At 49.7% G+C, this 20,482-nt stretch overlaps 1 protein-coding gene across 1 annotated transcript in view; it reads left to right on the forward strand.

Annotated features, from left to right (window-relative positions):
• The window catches only part of CACNA2D3 (calcium voltage-gated channel auxiliary subunit alpha2delta 3), an 827,325-nt gene that overhangs the window by 616,969 nt on the left and 189,874 nt on the right, over positions 1-20,482 (forward strand). The window lies entirely within an intron of this gene.

Here is a 20,482-nt window from a genome sequence, read left to right on the forward strand (position 1 = left end):
AATATTTCACAGTATAGTTACATATAGTTACTGTCTAGGTCAGTGATGGCGAACCTATGACACGCATGTCAGCACTGACACGCGTAGCCATTTCTGATGACACGCGGCCGCTGAGGCGGCCGCATGCCGAGGATGAAACATTTGCTGCTCCTGAGGATGAAACATTTGCGAAATAATGTTTTTTCCTCAAAGTGACACACTACCCGAGTTATGCTCAGTTTTTTGGCGAAGTTAGACACACCAAGCTCAAAAGGTTGCCCATCACTGGTCTAGGTTGATTTGCTGTGCACTTCCTTCTTCCCATGTCTTTGAGAGCTTAATGGATTTTTTTTTTTTTTAATGTGGAACCCTGAATATGTCTTTCTTTTGCCCAACAGGGCATCGAGGGAGATAAGACCGGGAAGGTGCCACCTTTAGCATGACCTGATGTTGTTTTGTTTTGAGATTTTGGTGATCCCCTCCCCCTCTCTCTTCCCCCTTTAGAAGAAAGGGCATCCGAGTTGATTTCCTTCCTCAGGGAGGCCTGGGATGTGGGCTGGTCACACCACCAAGAGAGAACAAAGGGGCCCAGGACAGGCAGGGCCCACGGAGGAGCCTGGAGCGGGCACAACCTGAGACCTGCTTCCAGGAGGCCACGTGGGCATCTGCCAAAGGGTGTTGTGTGTCTGCAAGCCCGGGAGGTGGGGAAGGATGCTGGCAGGTTTCTGTTCTGGTTGAAAATTTGCCAACCGCATGGGCCACTGGGTGTGCTGGTGGAGGACATGGGAGGTGGGAATCGGGGAGAGAAATCTTCATTCATTCCTTCAACGTTTGCTGGAGGTCCAGGCCTGAGCAAGCTGCTCGGAGTGGCTCAGAGATGTGCCCTGCCTCAAAGAACCCCAAATCTAACGGACAGATAAGATTTAAGACTTGGGGAGAATAAGGAACTATAGACATTACCAACATTTTTTGTACGTTTGTATTGCTGATCTTAGTATTTTCTTTTTAACATGTGTTGATTCCTTGTTATGTGACAGACACTGCTTGAAGTGTCTTGCATGTGTTAAAGCTTTTAATCAATGACTCATTTCATGGCAAGCTTAGGATGGGGGTGGGTGGAGAGGCCCAGGGCTCCTGGGAAGGGTGTGTGAGTCAGGCCTGGGAGGAAGATGGGTCTAGGAGGCACCTGGAGTCAGACTCTAGGCACCTGTGAGGGCCAGGCTGAGGAGCTGGGCTTCTCTGTGCAGAAGGCAGGTACCCCAGGCTCCCTGCAGGAAGCGGGGCACTAAATAAACGAGAAGATGGTCAGTGACTAGAAGTGCCGGACCCAGAGCTCTGAACCAGCTCAGTTAGGATGTGCTCCATTCACCCGCTACGTGGGTTGGTGCTTCAGGAGACGGGAGGCACAGTGGCTGGAGGGTGGGAGTGGCCCAGAGGCCTGGTCTCTGCAGCCACGTGGATGAACAAGAGGGTAATCACTAGATAATTATAGTTAAAATCTGTCTACACTGGCGCTGTTGGTGAGAATATAATGGGAACCACAAGCATGAGCTGCTGAGCTGCTGGGTATTTTAAAATTTTCTAGTAGCCACAGCTAAAAGTAAAAGAAAAAAAAATAGGTGAAATGAAGAATGTATTTTATTTAACCCAATAAATTCAAAATCACATTGTTTCAACATACCATGAATATGAAAATGATTGATGAGATAGTTCACATCCTTTCTTCATACTAATCTTTGAGCTCCAGTATGTATTTTACACCCACGGCACGTCTCAGTTCTGACCAGCCGCATGTCAGTGCTCAAGAGCCACGGGTATCAGCACAGGTCTAGAGCGTGGCCAGCTATTTTGGGCCCTTCTGAACAAGATGCTGGATTATAGGCGCTCCTCTTTCCTGAAAGTGAATGAGAACAAACGTTAGCACCGCCACCCGTCACTATTTCATCTGGGGAGTCTGTGCAAACGGTTGGTGGCTGCTTAGCCTCCTCCACTGTAATCTCATCTGCCACAATCCCCCATCCCCCACCCCTTGCCCCAGGCTGTGGCCTCCTGGGAGTGAAAGCAGAGAGTTGTCCGGAACTTAGGGTATCAAGTCAGTGCCAGGGCAGATGGGCAGGTGCTCTCCCCGGTGTGGCCGTGCTTCTCTGACTGTTTCAGTCCTAAGCCATGTCAGCCTCCTTAACCAAACTGTGCGACACAAGCCAGGGGGCAGGAAGCCTCAGCCACTGGGTGAGCCTGGGCTTTCAGGTTGTTCCATAGGAATACTGAGACACACACCACTTCTCTTGTTCTGTAAAACTCAGGTTAACTCTTTAGGGAGCTCACACTCCACAGATACCTGGGTCATCTGTCTTCCTTACCTATTCCAGAGCCTTCCTCTCCCCTAAAGTCAGCATTGTTGGCAGTCTAGCCCTGGGCACTCCACAGCCTGAGCTTTTGTCTAGGGTCACTGCCTTTCACTTGTGTCACTCCCTGACTGTCCCTGCCCCACTCGGGATGCTGATCCTGCTGCTTGGTCCTTGCGAACACCAGGCAGTTACATTTTCATGTCCTTTTGTAACTGCACTGGGTTACAGATGGACCCTGGCCACAAGGTCCACTACACAAATGACATGTGGACATGCTAATAAGCATTCCTTTCATATGGATTAAGTGGATATTCCTATGGACACATGTAAATGTATGTTAAATGCTACATGGACAGTGCATATCGAACACCAGTGTAAATAGAAGCCTAAAAGGTAGGGACACTATTAACATCCTTGTCAAAACCCACTGACTTGGCTCAAGCAATGGGCCAGGCGAGGTTCAATGTGATTTTTGTATCATCATGCAGATCCTCTATTATGTAAGGGCCTTCTTCCATCCCACACGTAATAGTTTCCTTTTGCTGTATAATTCTTGAATCCACAGTGCTTCAGTTAACCTTCCTTCATTTCTTCTGCCCGTCCACAGCTACTCAATGCAAAGACTAAGGGTTCTTTTGAGTTCAACAGGTGTGGGTGTGGCCCCACCAGTGGCTTTCCTGGACCTCTCCCCCAAGTCCTCCCCCCTCATGTCCACTTGGAATCTGGCTCCCAAGTGCTCCAGCCCACCCTTCTCTCTCTGTCACTACCCCCTGATCAGGGCACCTGCCATCCCTCCTAGATGACTTCAGTCCCCTTTCAGGTCCTCTCTGGGCACCTGCCCCACCCCACCCCAGCACCATACACTCAGCAGTCAGAGGGGCCTTCGCCGACATCACTCAGATGCTGTGCTTCCCTTGGCATTTAGAGTAAAATACAAACTCCCAGCATGACCCCAGCTCCGCACTAGATCTGGCTCCATGACCTGATCTGCCGGGCCTGTGTGGCTGCCCCCCATGCTCCCCTGTGCTCCAGCCAGATCTGGCCCTTTTCCATTCCCCAGTGGAATCCTTGTGCCTGCTCGGCCCTCTGCCTATAATCTCATCCCAGATATACCGTGACTGGCTGGTTCTCACCCCCACGTCTCATCTCAGAGGTCACCCCTATACAGAGGTGTCCTTGCTCCCTGACCAAAGGAGCCACACTCCTCCTCTGTCATTCCTCGTCATTTCCCTGCTTTAGTTTCCTTGGTTCACTTATCACTCTTGGGAAAGGTCTATATGCTCAACTACCCCCTGCTGTCCCCTGTGAATTCCTGGGAGTTGGCTCTGCACAGAAGAGATAGTCAGTAAATTTCTGTGGCATGATCCTGATGATGTTTGAAGGATGCTGATGAATAGATGTCTGGGTACCAATTCCCTACTATAAATTAGAAGTGCAGGTGCCACATGTTCGCCCAGGAAACAGTTCTTGAGTCCTTGCTACATCAGGTTGCAGAAACAATACTACATGGACAGTGCATATCAAACACCTTTCTTTCGGCCTCTCCCTCTGCCCTGCTGGCCTGCAAGTATTCATCAGCTGTTCCTGGGGTTGAGCACTGTGCTGGCCAATGGAGACATAGAAGCAGGTGGAAGGATGCTTGCCCACAAGAAGCTCACTGCACCAAGCCAGAGTCCCCGACAGCCAGAGGGGCCAGGAAGGTCTGTGGGCTCACAGGGGAAGGGGTTGTCTCCTTTGCTCAAGGAAGGACACCCTGTGATTCAGGAGGACTTCCCAGAGGAGGTGGCAAGCACACCAACTGCATCCTTTTTCCACTCTGGTAGACACTTCTTCCCACACCGCAGGGGCCCCACACTGTCCCCAGGGCGGCTGTCCTCCAACCAGACCGGACATGACTTCTGCCTCTGGTCTCAGAACCAGGCATTCTGCTGGCCCCAGCCTGTCAGGGTGTGTGGGGTGGGGATGGTATCCTTTACAAACCTTTCAGGGGCTCTATATGCTGGAATCCCTTCCCAGCCTCCAAGCCCTTCACTCAGGCTGCTGAACTGAAGGAGGATGCCCAGTAGGTGGCGCCCGGGCACCGCCGTGTGACCATGAGGAGGCTGAGGTGCCTGCCAGCACACATTCTCTGAACAGGCCTGGTCTGAATCCATCCCATTTAGTTTAAAAGAAAGAATTAACGGATGCTTAGTAAATGTATCTGCTCAGAGGAGCGTGTTCCCGGAGAGAAAATAAACAAGACTGCGTGACCCCCACGTAGCGAGCCTGTTCCTTTTGAAATACATCATTTGGCAAAAGAGAACACAGAGCCTCACATGCCTTCCTCTTGATGACATTGTTGAGGGCACTGTTTGCACTGCGCGGGTCTGGACACTTGAGTGGAAGCATTGCTGCCCGGAACTGGGGACGCTTACCCCTCCTGCGTGGCGCCTGGATTTCTGTCCAGGCTGTGAACCTCAATAGCTCCTTAGTCCCCAAATTCTGTGGCCGGGTGTGTACTTAGGCACTCAGGGCATAGATGGGGTTAGCAAGGGGCTAGCAGTAATGCCTACGGGCGTTAGGGGCCAGATGTGATGCTGAACACCCTGTGTGCTTTGCCTCCTACGTCCTGACAGCATCCTGAGTGTTAGTGTTTTATCTCAGAGATGGTAACTGATGCTGAGCCCAAGACGGTGTCCGTTAGAAAGTACAATGGGGTCAATCACCAGGGGAAAAAAAGATGACTGTGGGATGTTGTCTTTTTCCATGATATTAAACCTATGCAATTGGGAGAACTTCCCTCAGTTCTGAAGCTGAGATATGCGAGGCTCTTTTACAAGAGGAAAGCTGGGCTGGAGAGCCTCCTGGCTGCTGCCCACAGGTCTCCCCTTGCTCTGGCCCGCCCGCACCCAGACCTGTGTGGAGCACAGCAGTGGCTCCTTGGCCCTGGGCTGTGGGTGGGGCCTGCTCCTGGGGGCCACCCAAAAGAAGTGGAGAGGGGAGAGATGGGGTCTGTGTCTATTCAGCCCTTGTCCCCTGAGACTGGCTGCACACAATCTAAAGCCACAAAGCCTCCCTTGCTCTCTGTGGACTCCTGGGATTGCTCCTTCCTTTGTCCCTTCATGCAGATGGGAGAAAAAGGTCCCCACTGCTTCTAGTTCCAGGTTACTGCCATTTTTTTGTAGTTTTCCACGCCCTACCTACACCGTTACAATAGCCCCTTTATTAAACTTTCCTTAATTAGCCAGCCTGACTATGCCATGTGCTTCCTGCTGGGCCCTGGCTGATACAAAGGTATGAGTAGGTGGAAGGCTGGTTTTTCTTAAATCTTTACTCTGTCCAGAGAGAAGGAGGGACAACAGGATGAATGAGAGGAAAGAGAAAGAATGGAAAGGCAAGGGTAGTAAGAGAGGAAATGAGAGAGGGGAAGGGAAGGAGGAAGAAAGGGAAGGAGGAAGAGAAAAGGCAAGAGGAAAAGACCCTCTATCAGTTCCTTTATTTATTTACTAGAAGCCCAGTGAATGGAATACCTACACTCGGGAGGGTCCCTCAGCCCGGCCTGTGCCCTCTCACAGTCCAGGAGCCCTCGGGGGATGTCCGACTGGCGGCTTAGGCCCATGGGGACACTCCCAACACTGCCGCCATGAGCCCAGCTTCTGGCTGAGCGGCACTCCCCCTGTGGGAGCACACCCACCACTAGGGGGCAGCTCCTGCATTGAGTGGCTGCCCCCTGGTGGTCAATGCACATCATAGCAAATGGTCATTCCACCGTTCGGTCTATTTGCATATTAACCTTTTATTACATAGGATGCTTTATTATATAGGACTCCTGTTTGTTCAAGGGATAAGGAATTGGTCTCTGTTGCTTACAACCAGAGCAGCCTAGCTGATATACCCTCAGGATCCACAGTCTGGGAACCACTGCTGGGTCTGGCTCTGACCCCTGCTCCAAAGGAGCTCATAGTCTGCACCTCTTCCCTCTCCCCCCCCACAAAACTTTCCTCTCTATCTCACCCACCCCAATACCCCCAGAGGTCTCTGCTCCTCCCACCAGGCCTCTTGCCCAGGCCTTAGAGTTTGAGCTCCGCTACATCATAGAAATATCCTGACACAGGCATTCCCTCACTCACGGCAAGCAATCTGAAGACTCCAGGCAGGTTAGTCTGTTCACCCTGTGCACATAAGGCCTGGTAAGGTGCCTAGCAGAGGAAGTGGAATAACAAATAAATGGGGGGAGAACACCCGCATATAGGAGATTGACCACACAATGACAGTATATTATTAAGCACCAGGGTAGAAATGTAGCATTTATAAAAGGACATGGTGTCTGGCTGTGGAAGGGGTGGCTGAGAAGGCTGCAGGGAGCTGGTTTGCAGCCTGTAAGCGGGAGGTCACAGTGGTGACGCAGTCCAGCACAACCAGGAGCTGCAAAGGGCCCTGCAGACCCCACGTTGCACCAGAATGTGCCTCTGGAGCCCTCCCTCCCTCCTGCCGCCTGCCTCCCTCCCTCTTTCCTTTACTGCCCTCCCTCAACCCCCTTCCTCCCCCCTCCCTTTCGTCATCTGGCATGTATTTATTGAACACCTCTCATATGCCAGGCACCCTATTAGATGCTGAGGATCTCATGATAAAACAAGACAGGCATAATTCCCCCTGTATTTGGTGTATGCAGTCTCATGGAGAAGATATGTGGTTTTTTGTATGTTTTTTTACAGCTGATTAGTAAACGAATTTTGGATAAACTCTCCAGAGGAAACGGGATCTGAGAAAACTAAAAAGTAGGAAGAGGCACCCCCTTAGTTGGATAGTCAGGGAGAACCCTTCTTTGGGAGACATTTTAAGCTGACCCCTGAAGTCCCGAGGGAAGAAAGAGAATATGCTGTGCCAAGGCTGTGAGACTGGTCCGGGCGGAGGGAACCGGGTCTGCAAACCCTGAGGCGTGGGGATGCTCAATGTGTCCTATCTGGAATCTGCTGGTAGACTTAGAACAGACTTCCGAAGCACGAGGGAGAGCGGCATGAGGTTTTATTGATACGTTTCTATTTGGAAACATGCTTAGCGAAGCAGCTGCTGCTGCTGCCTGCCCCATGCCTGCCTGTCTGCCCTCAGTCCTGACCATTTCCATCCATGCCAGCCTGCCTGCAGCTGCCAGCACCTGGGCGAAGACATTCTCTGGCTCCTGGGGCCCGCTTCTCTCAGGCGTGCAGCAGGCCAGATGTGCTGGGATCAGCTTCCCTCCTTCAAAGACTAGTGAGCACGGGCACCGGGCAGGTGGGATAGCTCCAGGTGCCTGCTCCACCCTGGCTCCCGGAGCCCCCAGTGCTAAGGTGCTCGGGCTGCTCCTTGTGTTGGGTGCCTGCCCTTCTCTGTCTCTGAGTCACTTTGCCATGGCCCTGCAGGCATTTCCTGGGACCCCATCTCAAGTGAAGTCCTTGCTGTTGAATTCTGGGGTTAGGGTCTGCTTCACAGAGAAGTCAAGCTAAGACACCAGTGTGTCCATATTTCTCTGCAGAAATTGATTTGCTCTGGCCTAGAGCCTCGACTCCAGGCCTCCGTGCACCCACTCGGACCTTCTCATTAACACGGTGGCATTAGGCACATGATCCACTCTGTTCCAGGCCCCTGCACAGGTTTCCACCTCATCCCAGCCTGCTTGGAGAATGCACATCTTTATGCCATTCATTACCGAGAAGGCACTTTAAGGAAATTTGGTTTAGAGATAGGATTCTCCGCTGCTTTGTTGTTAGGCAGAAGAATTTGATGAGGACAAAGCTCCTCTTTGCACTGGACACACTCTGACCTTTGTTTCACTAGATTAATTTCATATCTAGAGTGCCCCATCTTGGATGATGAATTAGCAATAAAAAGCTCATCAAAATGTAATTACATGCAATGTGTTGAATAATGATCTCTTAAAAATTCCTATAGATTTGTCTGCACCTCCTTCCCCTGGTGGGGGAAATGAGGCTCAGCTGCTAGCTCCCCCCAGACCCCCCCACACTCAGGAATGCAGACCCTCGCCATGCCACTGGACTGAGACTGGAGAGCTGGCTTCTGTCATTGCCCAATGTCATCTAATTGATCAATTACTTTTCTCCACGTGATACAATACACATCTTTATATAATTTAAAGGACCATCTCAGCGGGCAGGAATAAGCAGGAAATGGAAGCTCAAGGCAGAGTGAAGCCCTCACCTCCTCCATCTGCAGCAGCCTGTGGGGACAGAGAGTTATTAATGAAAACGGTAACTGCCCGAGGGTAGCAGTATGGAGGACTCCTGGGATGGGAGCTTTAAAGCTTCCTTAACTTTAAACTCCAGGAAAGAGGGTTCCTCCTTAAACCCAGAAAACGGAGCCACCTGCACCTAAGAGGAGGCTCCACTGAGCTGTAGAGTGAGGTTAGGCCTCCTGTCCCCGACTTGTTTCTCTCCAGAGAGTTGGACTAGGACTGGGAGAAAGCCCAGCTTTACCCTCAGTCTGGGCTGACTGCAAATATCCCAGTGATCCCAACAGTGAATGCCCAAGCTCATTTGAATATCTGAAGAATTCAATCATTTGAATGCCAATGCGTGTTCCTTGGGGAGTTTACATTTCAGAAAGACAGTGCATCTGAATCCCCATGAGAGCATTAAATTGCTATCTAATTAGCAGTCCCAAATTATATATATTTAAAAGATAATTAAAGGTTTGAAGGCTGTTGGAATAACTGGTTATACATTTAAATGAATCACTAGAAATTTGTTAGTAATGTGTGGAGTTTTCTTTTATTTCTTGCTTCCTCCTTTGAAGTTCAGTAGACCCAACCTCGCGGGGTTAAGTCTGGTAGTGGGAAGATAAAGGCAGCTGTTTTTAATTATTGCAGCTCAAACCTCCAAATAATTATAAGCAGCTGTCATTTTTTACATAATCCTAAATGATAAGACCCAAAGAATGCAAATAAAAAGGTTGAGACCATGGCTTTTTGGCCCAATAACTGAATGCCTACCACACTCTGAATTGACCACTGCACTTCACCGAGGAGGTGCCTGGCCATGAGCTCTTCAGCTGCCACAGGCACATGTGTTTGGGAACACACCTCCCAGGTGCCACTTCCACATCCTCGGTGGCATCCTTAGGGCAAAGGAGGCACTCGCACATTTGGAATATTGACACAAGAAAGTAGTTTGGCTAAGCCAGTCAGGTTTTTAGCTGGAAGTTCTCGATCTCACTTGCCTCTTTCTCTTTGGGAGGGGCTCTACCCCTGCCCTTGACCTAATGACACCCTCCACCCCACACACATACACACAATAGATCGCATGATAGGTCATTTTGTAGCTGGCATTCCTTTGGCCTGGGGCTGCAGATTTCACAGGACTGAATGCTTTTGTGCACCATCTGGCCAGGGTCAGAAATCCCAAAGGACAGGATGTCCTGCCAGCCCCACCCAGGTAGCTCTTGGGTCAAGTCTGAAATTCAGTGCTTTTTGTACCTGTCGCTCCCTGGATGGGTGGAGATCTCCTGAGGAATAAGTCAAGAGGGCATTGGCCATAGGCACACAACTTCTCCCTTTGGGGCCAGAGACTATGAAACCAACCCCGCCCCCCCCACACACACACACACAGGGAATGGCAAAAGTAGTGTTACAGTGGTGAGTATGGGAAACACAGTTTATTATTGTGTTATTATTTATTAACTATTGTATCATTTTCCATATGAACTGTAAACCTACTTTTTCCCCTCCTTTATGTATGTGTGTGTGTATATATACATATCCTATATAATAAATAGGTGATATGCAAATTGACCCTCACACCCTCACAAGATGGCTGCCTTCAACCAGGCCTACAGGGGAGTTAGTGAGGGACGACCAAACAACTGAACAAGCAGGCTGCATGGGATGACCAGCCTGGCAGGGGGATTAGTGAGGGATGACCAAACTACTGCACAAGCAGGCTGCATGGGGCGACCAGGCCAGCAGGGGAGCAGTTGAGGGCAACCTGGCCAGCAGCGGGGGGCAGTTAGGGGTGATCAGGCCAGCAGCGGGGGGCATTTAGGGGCAACCAGGCAGGCAGGTGAGTGATTAGGAGCCAGCGGTCCAGGATTGTGAGAGGGATGTCCCCCAAGGGGTCCCAGATTGGAGAGGGTGCAGGCTGGGCTGAGGGGACCCTCCCCGCCCCCGTGCATGAATTTCATGCACCAGGCCTCTAGTGTGTGTGTGTGTGTGTGTGTGTGTGTGTGTGTGTGTGTGTGTAATTTTTAATGGAAAGATTCCTTTGAGAGGTAATTTGAAACTCTGCTCAGCGTGGAATTATAGGGTGCCTGTTGATGACACCACAGGTCACCTTGCCATCACCCCCTTCCCGTGCCCTGGCAGGAGACATGTCAGGCAGGCGCCAGGAGCAACCTCAGGTCCACAGGTACCTGAGTCTCCACAGAGCAGAGCATCTCTGAGGATAGGTGTCTGGGGTCAACATCAGCTCTACCACTGTCAGCTGTGTGACCTTGGACACGTTAACCTCCCTGGACTCAGTTTCCTTCGCTGAAAAAATGGGGACAAAAATAGTATGAACTACATGGGGTTGTTATAAGGATTAAATGAGTTCATGTTCACAAAATGACTAGAACAGGCCAGGCACAGAGTAAGTGTCATACCTGTGTTTGTTAAGGGAATACACACCCTCATTTGTCCATTTACTCGGTTCGCTCATCCATCAGATATTGTGGAGAACCTACTCTTTGCCAGCACACTCCTGGGCACTGTGAGTCAGCCCCTAATTAGCAGGGCAGTGTGGTGGGTGTGGAGGCGGAGGAGGATGCAGGGGGACCTGAACTGATGGAGGACAGGCCAGTGCGGGTTTCCCCGGGGAGTTGATGTCTCCGCCGAGCCCTGAGGGGCCACTTGACTTCTGAGTTGAGATGAAGAGGTTGGACATAGATGGAGCAGTGTGTGCAGAGGCCTGAAGGCAAGAATGGTAATGACCTTTCTGCAGCTGGCTCAGTGTAGCTAGGGAGCATGGTGAGAGGCAGGAAGTGATGAGAGAGAGGCCAGAGCAGCAGCACTCCCCCATCAAGGAGAGAGGTATTATGGCGGCTGACACTACCTGGTGGCTGGAGGGATGGAGAGATGTGATTCACTTTCAAGAGACACTTACTTAGAAGCAATAGATGTGGCAGTTTGCTGTGTGCCGTCTGCTTTGCCAGGCCCACTGGCCTTTTTCTCTGATTATACTGGCCTGTTCCAGCCTCTGCCCACATATCTATGATCACAGACAAATATAAGACCCAGAGGACTCAGTCAGCCTTACCAGGGGCCTTTGGTTTTCCTCTGAGTCATGAGTGATGCCAGAGGTCTCTTGGGCTTAGTCAGACTAGCATGCATCCAGAAATGTGTGTGTGTGTGTGTGTGTGTGTGTGTGTGTGTGTGTGTGTGTGTGTGTTTTAAGATATATCAGTAGAACTGAGGATCACATTAAAAAATATCAAAAGGAAACATTTTGCTTGATCACCAGTCCAGAGGTCTGGATAGACCCAGGATGGATGAGAGCCTACTGAGTTTGGTGGTCAGGAATGGCTAGGGCAGAGAGCAGGCGGCTTGAAGGGATGTCACATGCGTGTGTATGCTGCAAAGCCCTGTGTCCTGGGGGAGGTGCAGAGTGAGGGCCGCCCCAGCAGGAAGGGAGAGAGACTCTAGCTGGAAGAATCAGAGAAACTGCCTTGGAGTAGGTGGCCACAAAGATAGATCCCTGCCTGTCTTCTCTTCTTCACAAGGACCTAGAAGAAAAAAAAAAATAGCAGAAAATGGAGGAACAAAATAAAACTATCGTGCCAAGCAGCTCCCTAACAAAGCTGCACACACTCCCTCCCACCTTCGAATTTGATGAAGGCATAGCGGTCGGACATAGGGTGATCTTGTCACAGGCATCCACCCATCAAGGATTGGAAGGAAGGATCCCTTTCCCTCTTTTCTGCATCTCTCTTCTTACTTGACTGGCAAATTCATTGCCAGCTTCCTGCCCTTCCTGTCATTTAGCACAAAAACCGTGAAGTTGAGAGATCTCCCCGCTCTCTTCTGACCACCATCCCTACAAGCTGGGATGGTGGGACTGGAGTCATTTCCCCAGTGACGGGCTGGGGAGGCGCACGTGGAAGGTTACTGCCAGGGAGAGCCACCCACAGGAGGGCTCCCTCTACAGCAAGTTCCAAGGCTGACACATGGCGTTTCAGTGTTGGTTGATACTATTTTCTGATTTCACTTACGCGAAAAGGAAATCCATTGTCTTCACAGTTTCTAAACTAGAACTTGTCTGACGGTTTCCACATACTCAGGGTTGTTTGTTTGTTTGTTTGTTTGTTTTTTGATACATAGTTAGTTTCTCAAAGGAATCGTGCCAAATAAAGTTCTGTAAATGCACACAAAAAGTTGCTTGTCAAATGTCAGAGACAAACTCCCAAATCCTAGATGTAATCTCCTAAGGGCAGTGGTATTTGAAATCTTTATATGAAACAAGGAATGTAATTGGCACATGGCACATGTCTGTGCTCAAGGACTGGGTGCAAGTCTGTTTGAAACTTTGACATTCCTTCTGAAGACTGTCTTTCTTGCATCCACTTTTGCTCAGGAAACTTTAGAGCGGGTTTTGTCTCAAAGTGTTCTAACGTATCTGAGGAGCTGGCTCCTGGGTGCCCGCAGACACCGTTACTTTGTATGTAGCATCCACGTGCTTTTTTCCCTTCTCTGCTGAGAGCTCATGGCCCCTTCGCCCCAGTCAGCAGAGGCCCCTCTCCTCCCTGCGTCAGGGTCCCCTGTCCCTGTCCCTTTGCTGACACAAGTCCCTCCCACCTGGCCCCTCAGCATGATTTTCATTTTTATGGCTCACTTGCTGTCCTAGGCCAGACTGGCTTTTGGAGAAGGGGGATTGAAGCCCAGTCGCCGAGCAGTAAGCCGAGTCTGACCCACAAAGTGGCGGCGGTGCTGGCCACCTCCTCCCCACACACAGTGCCTATGACTCACGGAGACTCAGAGGACACTGATTTAAGATAAAGGTCAATTGGGTTTTCAAAGCGGCCTGTTAATTGTTGTTTCTTTAAAAAATACCAAAGCTGTTTTAGATTTACAGCGATCAAAAGGGTTTTGTAATCACAGTAAGAGCACGAAGGACGTTTCATCTTTGAGACACTTAAAAACACTAATTAATAAGAGTGTGGTACCTTTTAGAAAAAGGAAAAGGCTCCTCGTCTCGACATGCCCCGTTGCCTCTCCCCCACCTTCCGGGTGCTTCCGGACACACCCTCGTGGCCTGCTTTCCCGCCGGCGTATCTGGGCTTCTCATCTCCCCTTGAGCAGGAGGGACTTCAGCTGCGAATTCAGAATCGTCAGCATTTCTCTCCTGGCCTAGCATCTCTGTCACCCAGGCACGCATCTTCTCCAGGGGAGCCCATTGTGGGGTCACGCACGAGGGCAGCACGACTTTCATGGACACCCGAGCCGCAGGGGTGTCACCGGGCCCTGCACGGCTTCTCTGAGCCAAGCGTTGGGTTTTGGTCACTGGGTGTCGTATAAATAAGACATCGTACTTTGGGCCTGTGACTCGCATGATACTTAACTCGCTGCACTCATCAGTATGACCTAAATAAAGCGGATGCTTGCATCTTGGCCATCAAGGCCTGTTTCAGGGCAGCCTGAACGAGTCCGCTGTTAACAGAGACAGGACTGGCTGGTGAGAGTTGGCGTCCAGAGTGGTTCTGCAACCATCCGTGAGCCTGCTAAGCGCAGTCCATCCATCAGTAGCTGCCTTGGGGGCTGAGGACACGCGTTGGCAAGGAGACCACATCCAGGTGGCAGTGCGGAGGGAGGTGAAGACCGGAGGCTCAGAAACCAGGCAGAGTCAGTTTTGAATCCGAGTCCCACTGCCTATTAGCCTGTCACCAAGGGACCTACATCCCTGGGCTCAGCATTTTCCCAGCTGGGAAGCGATGGTCCCTCCATTGGAGCTGGAGAATGAGATGAGATATGTCCTAGCTCAGTGCCGGCACAAGAAACAGTCACTCTTCATGACAATGAGAGGTTATGAGGGAAAGCTGGGCAGCAAAAATGGTTGCTTTTTTGTTTGTTTTTTGCTAAAGGCAGTGACTTTAGATTGTCAGATTGTTTGCTACATTTTATAAATTTCTTGTTAGAGAAACAACGAACTTAGAAAACTGAAAACAGTGACTGCTTCAAAGTACCTACACTTGGGAAAGAGCAGAATATCGAGTGATGATCCCTGCATTGTGGGAGTGAGGGCAAAATATTTTTTCATTTCTTGCACTTTTCACTTTTTTTCAAATTTTCTTGAAAAGATATTTTCAATTTTTTTTTTCCAGAAGAAAAATACAAAACACAGCAATACACAAACTGCTTAAATTGTAGCCAGGAGAACTGTGACTGAGACCATCTACTGGGAGCCCCTTTTCCTGGGGCCCCTCCACTGAGGCTGGACATACTGTGACAGACACAAACCTTGATTTGCAGACTGTAGGAGAGAGGGCCTGTCTGGCCACCTGGTCAGGAAACCACGTCCTTATATGAGAACTTTCCCTTTGACCTTGAGAAGAATTGGCCATCTTGCCAGGCTGAACTGTCTTTTTAATGGAATAAAAATAGTAATAAACAACTGTACTGTTAAGACCTATTTTATTCTGTGAATGCACTCTCTTTGGATGAGCTCAGTGATGTAGGGGCTGCCATATCTCAGCAATGGCATTAGCAGTTAAGAGTGCTGGCCCAGCGGGCATGTTCTCAAGCCCTATGTGCTAGGACATACTGTGTGCTCAGCCATGCTTGTACCCATTTGCTTCTCCCCAGCCCTGTGAGCTGGATGCTGTTACCTTCATCTTAGAGGCTAGCAGGTGCGCACTGGCCCCCGGGGAGCTCAGACAAGTGCACACTAGCCCAGAGGAGCTCAGACAAGTGCACACCAGCCCCAGAGGAGCTCAGACAAGTGCACACCAGCCCAGAGGAGCTCAGACAAGTGCACACATCCCCAGGGGAGCTCAGATAAGTGTACACTAGCCCAGAGGAGCTCAGACAAGTGCACACCAGCCCAGAGGAGCCCAGACAAGTACACACTGGCCCAGAGTACACGCCTGTAGATGAAAACCTGATGGGAATGGGACTCTTACTCTGGACCCTGGTTTTTGACTGCTCTCCTAACTGGCCTGATTCACTGGTGGAGAATCATGATGTGCTACTCAAGGGCGCGAGATAATCCTTCTGTGACAGCTTCTCCATGCCTTCCCAAGGCTCACCTGGGCCTGGCTCAGCGCCTGATAAATATTCAGTGTCCAACAGTACTTTGGGGTGTGTGGGTGAACAAATGAGCAAGTGAGGGCATGAAGGAGTGAAGGAATGAAGTGCCCAGTGGCCATCAGACCCCACTCTCTTTTCATGGAGAGGAGAGGCCATGCCTTCTTTCCTTCTCTGAAGTGGCTGTTAGGCCTCTGAGACGGGAGGAGGCCAGGACCTCGGGCGATGTGGCCAAGGTGTTCACCAGCTGAGGACCGTGGCTGCCCTGGAGGAGAAACATCTGCCCAGACAATGGCTGGCTCCCAGCCCGCGGCCATACCCTTTCTGCAGATGGCATTAGCTTTGGGCAAAGCTTCTTCCTCTCCAGTTGTGGGCCTCCCACCCCATCTCCTTCCTTCCTGTTGGCAGCACGGAGCAGCACGTACCGTGTATCAATTATTAACACACACAATATTTGTTTCACAGAGGCTGCATGGATGTGTGTGGCTGATTTCCTCTGGCCCTTCCCAAAAGAACACAGAAAAACCAAAGGCATTTTGGGGTTTTTCAAACCAACATGAACATGGCCACCACTGAAGCCCATCCCATTATGATCCCAAAGTGGGTCTGCAGGTAGCACAGGCACTCATATCCAGACAGTCACCACTGCTGGAAGGCCGGGCCCTCCGCATGCCCCCAGATGGTTCCAGCTTCCTCCTCAGATGGGTGCCCCTCTGGTCCCATCCTCCTAGGCCACAGGCTGGCTTGTGTGTTCACCACATCTGGCCTTTATTTAAAACTCCACCTCCAAGTATTTCATAGCACAGAATATCTTTCCTTATTAAATTCTCCCTCACATATTTTTTTCATAAAACAGGCACCAAAAACTACAAACCTACCTGTGGCTCTCAAAGTATCTGTTTATAAACCTTTGGAAACCGTTTGCAATTCGTTAATCACATTTTCAAAGGAAGTTACAGATTACAGATACACTAACAAATGCCATATACGGTGCCTCGGCCCCAGTAACAAGATCCTCACGCAGGGAAGAGGGAGAGGGGCTGGTGGACCTGGGGTTTGTCCCAGGCCCAGTCCCATGGGAGAGGGGAGAGCTGGCCTGGGAGATTTGAGAATTTGGTTCTTTTTCTGTCTCTGTCTGTGGCCACACACATATGTCCTCTCAAGGGGAAAATAGGTGCAGAGGATCAGCCTGTTTCAACATGTAATTTGTCTCGATTAGCATTAATGTAATCGAGGGGTTCCCTATAGGAACACCAAATCACATGTTCCTAAATAATCATTAAAGTACCAAAGTTTGTGAACAATTCACTTAAAGCGTACTTTTAAAGTAGTTCATTTTAGAAAAAAATAAAGAAACACTCTATACATGTCGGAACTTTGTTGACTACCTATGCTTGAAATTCAAGCCAGCTTTTACAAATCTTTAAAAAGGGAAGGAGGGTCATGTGGAAAGAATGTATCGGTACATGAAACATCTGAAAGAATACGGATTTCAGGCACAGCTTGACTCAGGTGTGCATACCTGGTTTCAGGACTTGCTTCATATCTATTCTCTGCTTTCTCTGCCCCAACATCATTCCCAGGAAGTAGTGGCCGCGGTGGCCACAAGGAGCTCAAGTTCACATCCTCCCACCTTAGTGATGCTGGCGGATGGAGAGCCTCTTTCTCTAGGCAAATCCAGGAAAGCATCCCAGATAGAGTCTCAGTTGGGTTGGCCTCTGAACCAATCTCCGTGTCCTGGAGGGATCTGGGTCTTCCTCCCATGCTCAGGTCACTTGCCTATCTCTGAACCAAGGAGGTCTTACCTCCACTAGAACTACATTTATTGAGAGTAGGGTCAAGCGGTTCCCTATAGGAAAAAATGAAAGATTACCATGTAAGTGGGGGAGAGGGTGATGGATGGTGACAATCTATAGCACAGGTGTCTTCCTAAAGAAGGTCCAATCTCTGGCCATTTAATATGTTTCTTAATGGGGGACATGACAAATTATGCTAGCGCTTACTCATCATTCCCAACCTGTTTCATGTATGCATCAGTCCACTGGCTTTTCCTTTTCTCACCCATATTAATCAAAGGAACCTTTGAGAAACTAACTATGTATCAAAAAAAAACAAAAAACAAAAAAAAAAACAATTTATCTCACCTGGTTACATACTATATTCTAAAAGAGCTCACGCATTACTAAAGATCCACATGGAAAGTGGTTCAGGTCTGTTACACGTGCCGGGTTAAGGACACATTGCAGAGGGCCATTCCTACAATGGGGTTCCAGAGGGAAGACCCCAGCCCTGTCTGTTTCTCAGTGAAATTCAGTTACGGAGATTTGCTGGACTGTGGTGGCTCATTGATCTATATGCTGGGAAGTCTTACCTCGCCTGACTCTCTAATCTCTTCAAGTTTCATGAATGCCAGGAATATAATGTACTGCATTTCTTGAGTGGTTATTTAAACAATAAATAAAAACCATGTTAGGAATGGTCAGAAATCCAGGGTTCTCTGCAGTTCCACTTGTGCCAAATGCCATCTAAAAGGACTTGGGTTCTTTAGCACAAGTACACATTTTTTTACCAGGAGTGTTTGAGTCCCAGCTTGGTATATAATACTTGGTGTGTAACATACACATCAGGCCCTAACCGGTTTGGCTCAGTGGATAGAGCATCAGCCTGCAGACTGCAGGGTCCCAGGTTCGATTCCGGTCAAGGGCATGTACCTTGGTTGTGGGCACATCCCCAGTAGGGGGGGTGCAGGAGGCAGCTAATCGATGTTTCTCTCTCATCGATGTTTCTAACTCTCTATCCCTCCCCCTTCCTCTCTGTAAAAAAATCAATAAAGTTATATTTTAAAAAAAGACACACACCAGGTGAAGACATATGTGTGTGATTATCTGACATTATCCTCTTCAACAAATCTTTCGAACCTGTCTATGGTTTGCAGAACAGTGACCTGCAAAATTATTGCATGGGTCCCCTTCATTTCATGGAAATGAAATATTAGCCAGTTGCATACAGTGAGCCTATGTCTTCACCAAGAAGGCCAGGGCTCTCAGGAATCATGCTAGATACATATTAAGGGTTTGTTTTGTGCCTGGAAATGTGTTCCCCACTTCACATGTAGCATCTATTTAATCCTCTCAACCTCCCTTGGCTGTGGAGGTGCTCGTATGCTTCCCATCGGCAACTGAGAAAAAGGGAGCTGGGAGCAGCTGGACACTTTGCTCAGTCACATGCCCGATAAGGGGCAGGACCACTGTGCTCCCCTCTTCTAACGAAGACAGGTGGATACTTTTTCTGAGGCTGAGGGGGCATTTGGTGCTCTGGACCTTGGGATTTTTTTTAAGTTTCTTTAACAGTGGTTGAAATAACAGGAGGTTTAGCCATGACATTTTGGTCAGGGGCTGTGGTAGGTGGGGATGTCCTCCCCCGTACTGGCTATATGATCTCATCTATCTTGTCATTTGATGTGTTATTTAACGTGTTATAGCCGGTTTTCCTATATGCATGGTGGGCAAGGACTTGACCTTCCAGAGGCAGAAGGTGATAAACTGGCAGCAAGTCCTTGGGGAAGAATGTCCAATAAATGAAGGTTGAATAAATGAATAAAGGAGCATTTTGAAGTGACCAAAGGAAGTACTTCCACCAAAAAGACGGTTTAGATCTAGCATTAGGCTACCCAAGAAATTGTGACGGTTCCCCTTTAACAGTCGGAATCTGGGCTGCATGAACTTCTGGAGTGCCTGGTGGCTCTGTGATGGCTCTTACTAAAATGGGACTTGGACCATTAGCACAGGTAACAATGGTCCAAGAATGTCTGAATCCCCCATCACACCTCCTCACTGAGACTCAGGCGACAGCCCCTGCCCTCGTCCTGTTCCTCCCACTCATCTGGCCTGGCTCTCCTGAGCACAGAGCTGCCCTGCATACACGGACTTTCCATAACAGGATCCAACCGAGAGTCTGCTATCATTTACAGCGGCTTCTGAGGGAACCACTGCCCCTCCTCTTCATCTGGAGCGGGTCTGATGTCATAGCACTCACCGTGAACGCTGTTAATCGGAAACCTGCGGGCAGGGAGGGAAGGCCGGGAGCAGGGCTCCTCAGGGCCCTGCCCCTTGGAGGCGAGGTGGCCTTCCCGGATGTTGGGGGTGGGCAGTCTCCAGAGATGTCTTGGGGTTCCAGAAATGCAATCAAAATGAAGAAGCCAAGAGGATTAGGGGACCACCTGACCCTGTTTGTCCCCACAGGGGCTCTCAGTCTGGTCTCTCTCCCTTAGACGTCACTGGGACCAGGTTGGACCTGTCTGGTTCCACCTGTGGACAGTGATTTTCTCCATCACGTCTTATGTGCCCTCAGCACCCATCTCCATAGTAGCCAATGTTCAAAATGGTAACTTGTGGTTTCAGAGTCTTAGAATCTTACCAATTAAATCCAAAGGTGGCCAATTTAGAGAGAGAAAAGCAAACAAGAACAGACTACATACATATATTTTCCCCAGTCTGACGTTAGCCACATCTTACTGTACAGGGGTCGCTTCTCCTCAGCCTGCAGTAGAGGGCAGACTTTCCCACATTATAAGCGCCCTCCAGCGAACATTGAAGACCAGAGACAGGAGTGTCCAGACCAGGAACATCCGGTTGACTAAAGGGTGGGCTTGCAGGTGACTAATGCCAGTGATTTAGGGGGGAAATCCTGAAACCACATGCCCAGTTATGAATGCACTCACCCACTTTTCCAGAGAAATGCCCGAATGGCCTTTAGATCTGGCAGCGATTCCCAACACCCACATCCAGCCCGAGGGAGGCAGTGTGCTGAGCTCAGGACTGCCGGGGCCACTGGGGTGGCAGGAAGAAGTTTTTGTGTGTCTGCACAACGTTACTAGGATGTTGAACCCACCTGTGGAGATCGGTGCTTTTGT

This window comes from Eptesicus fuscus, chromosome 18 (genome assembly GCF_027574615.1).
Source record: "Eptesicus fuscus isolate TK198812 chromosome 18, DD_ASM_mEF_20220401, whole genome shotgun sequence".
NCBI lineage: Eukaryota > Metazoa > Chordata > Mammalia > Chiroptera > Vespertilionidae > Eptesicus > Eptesicus fuscus.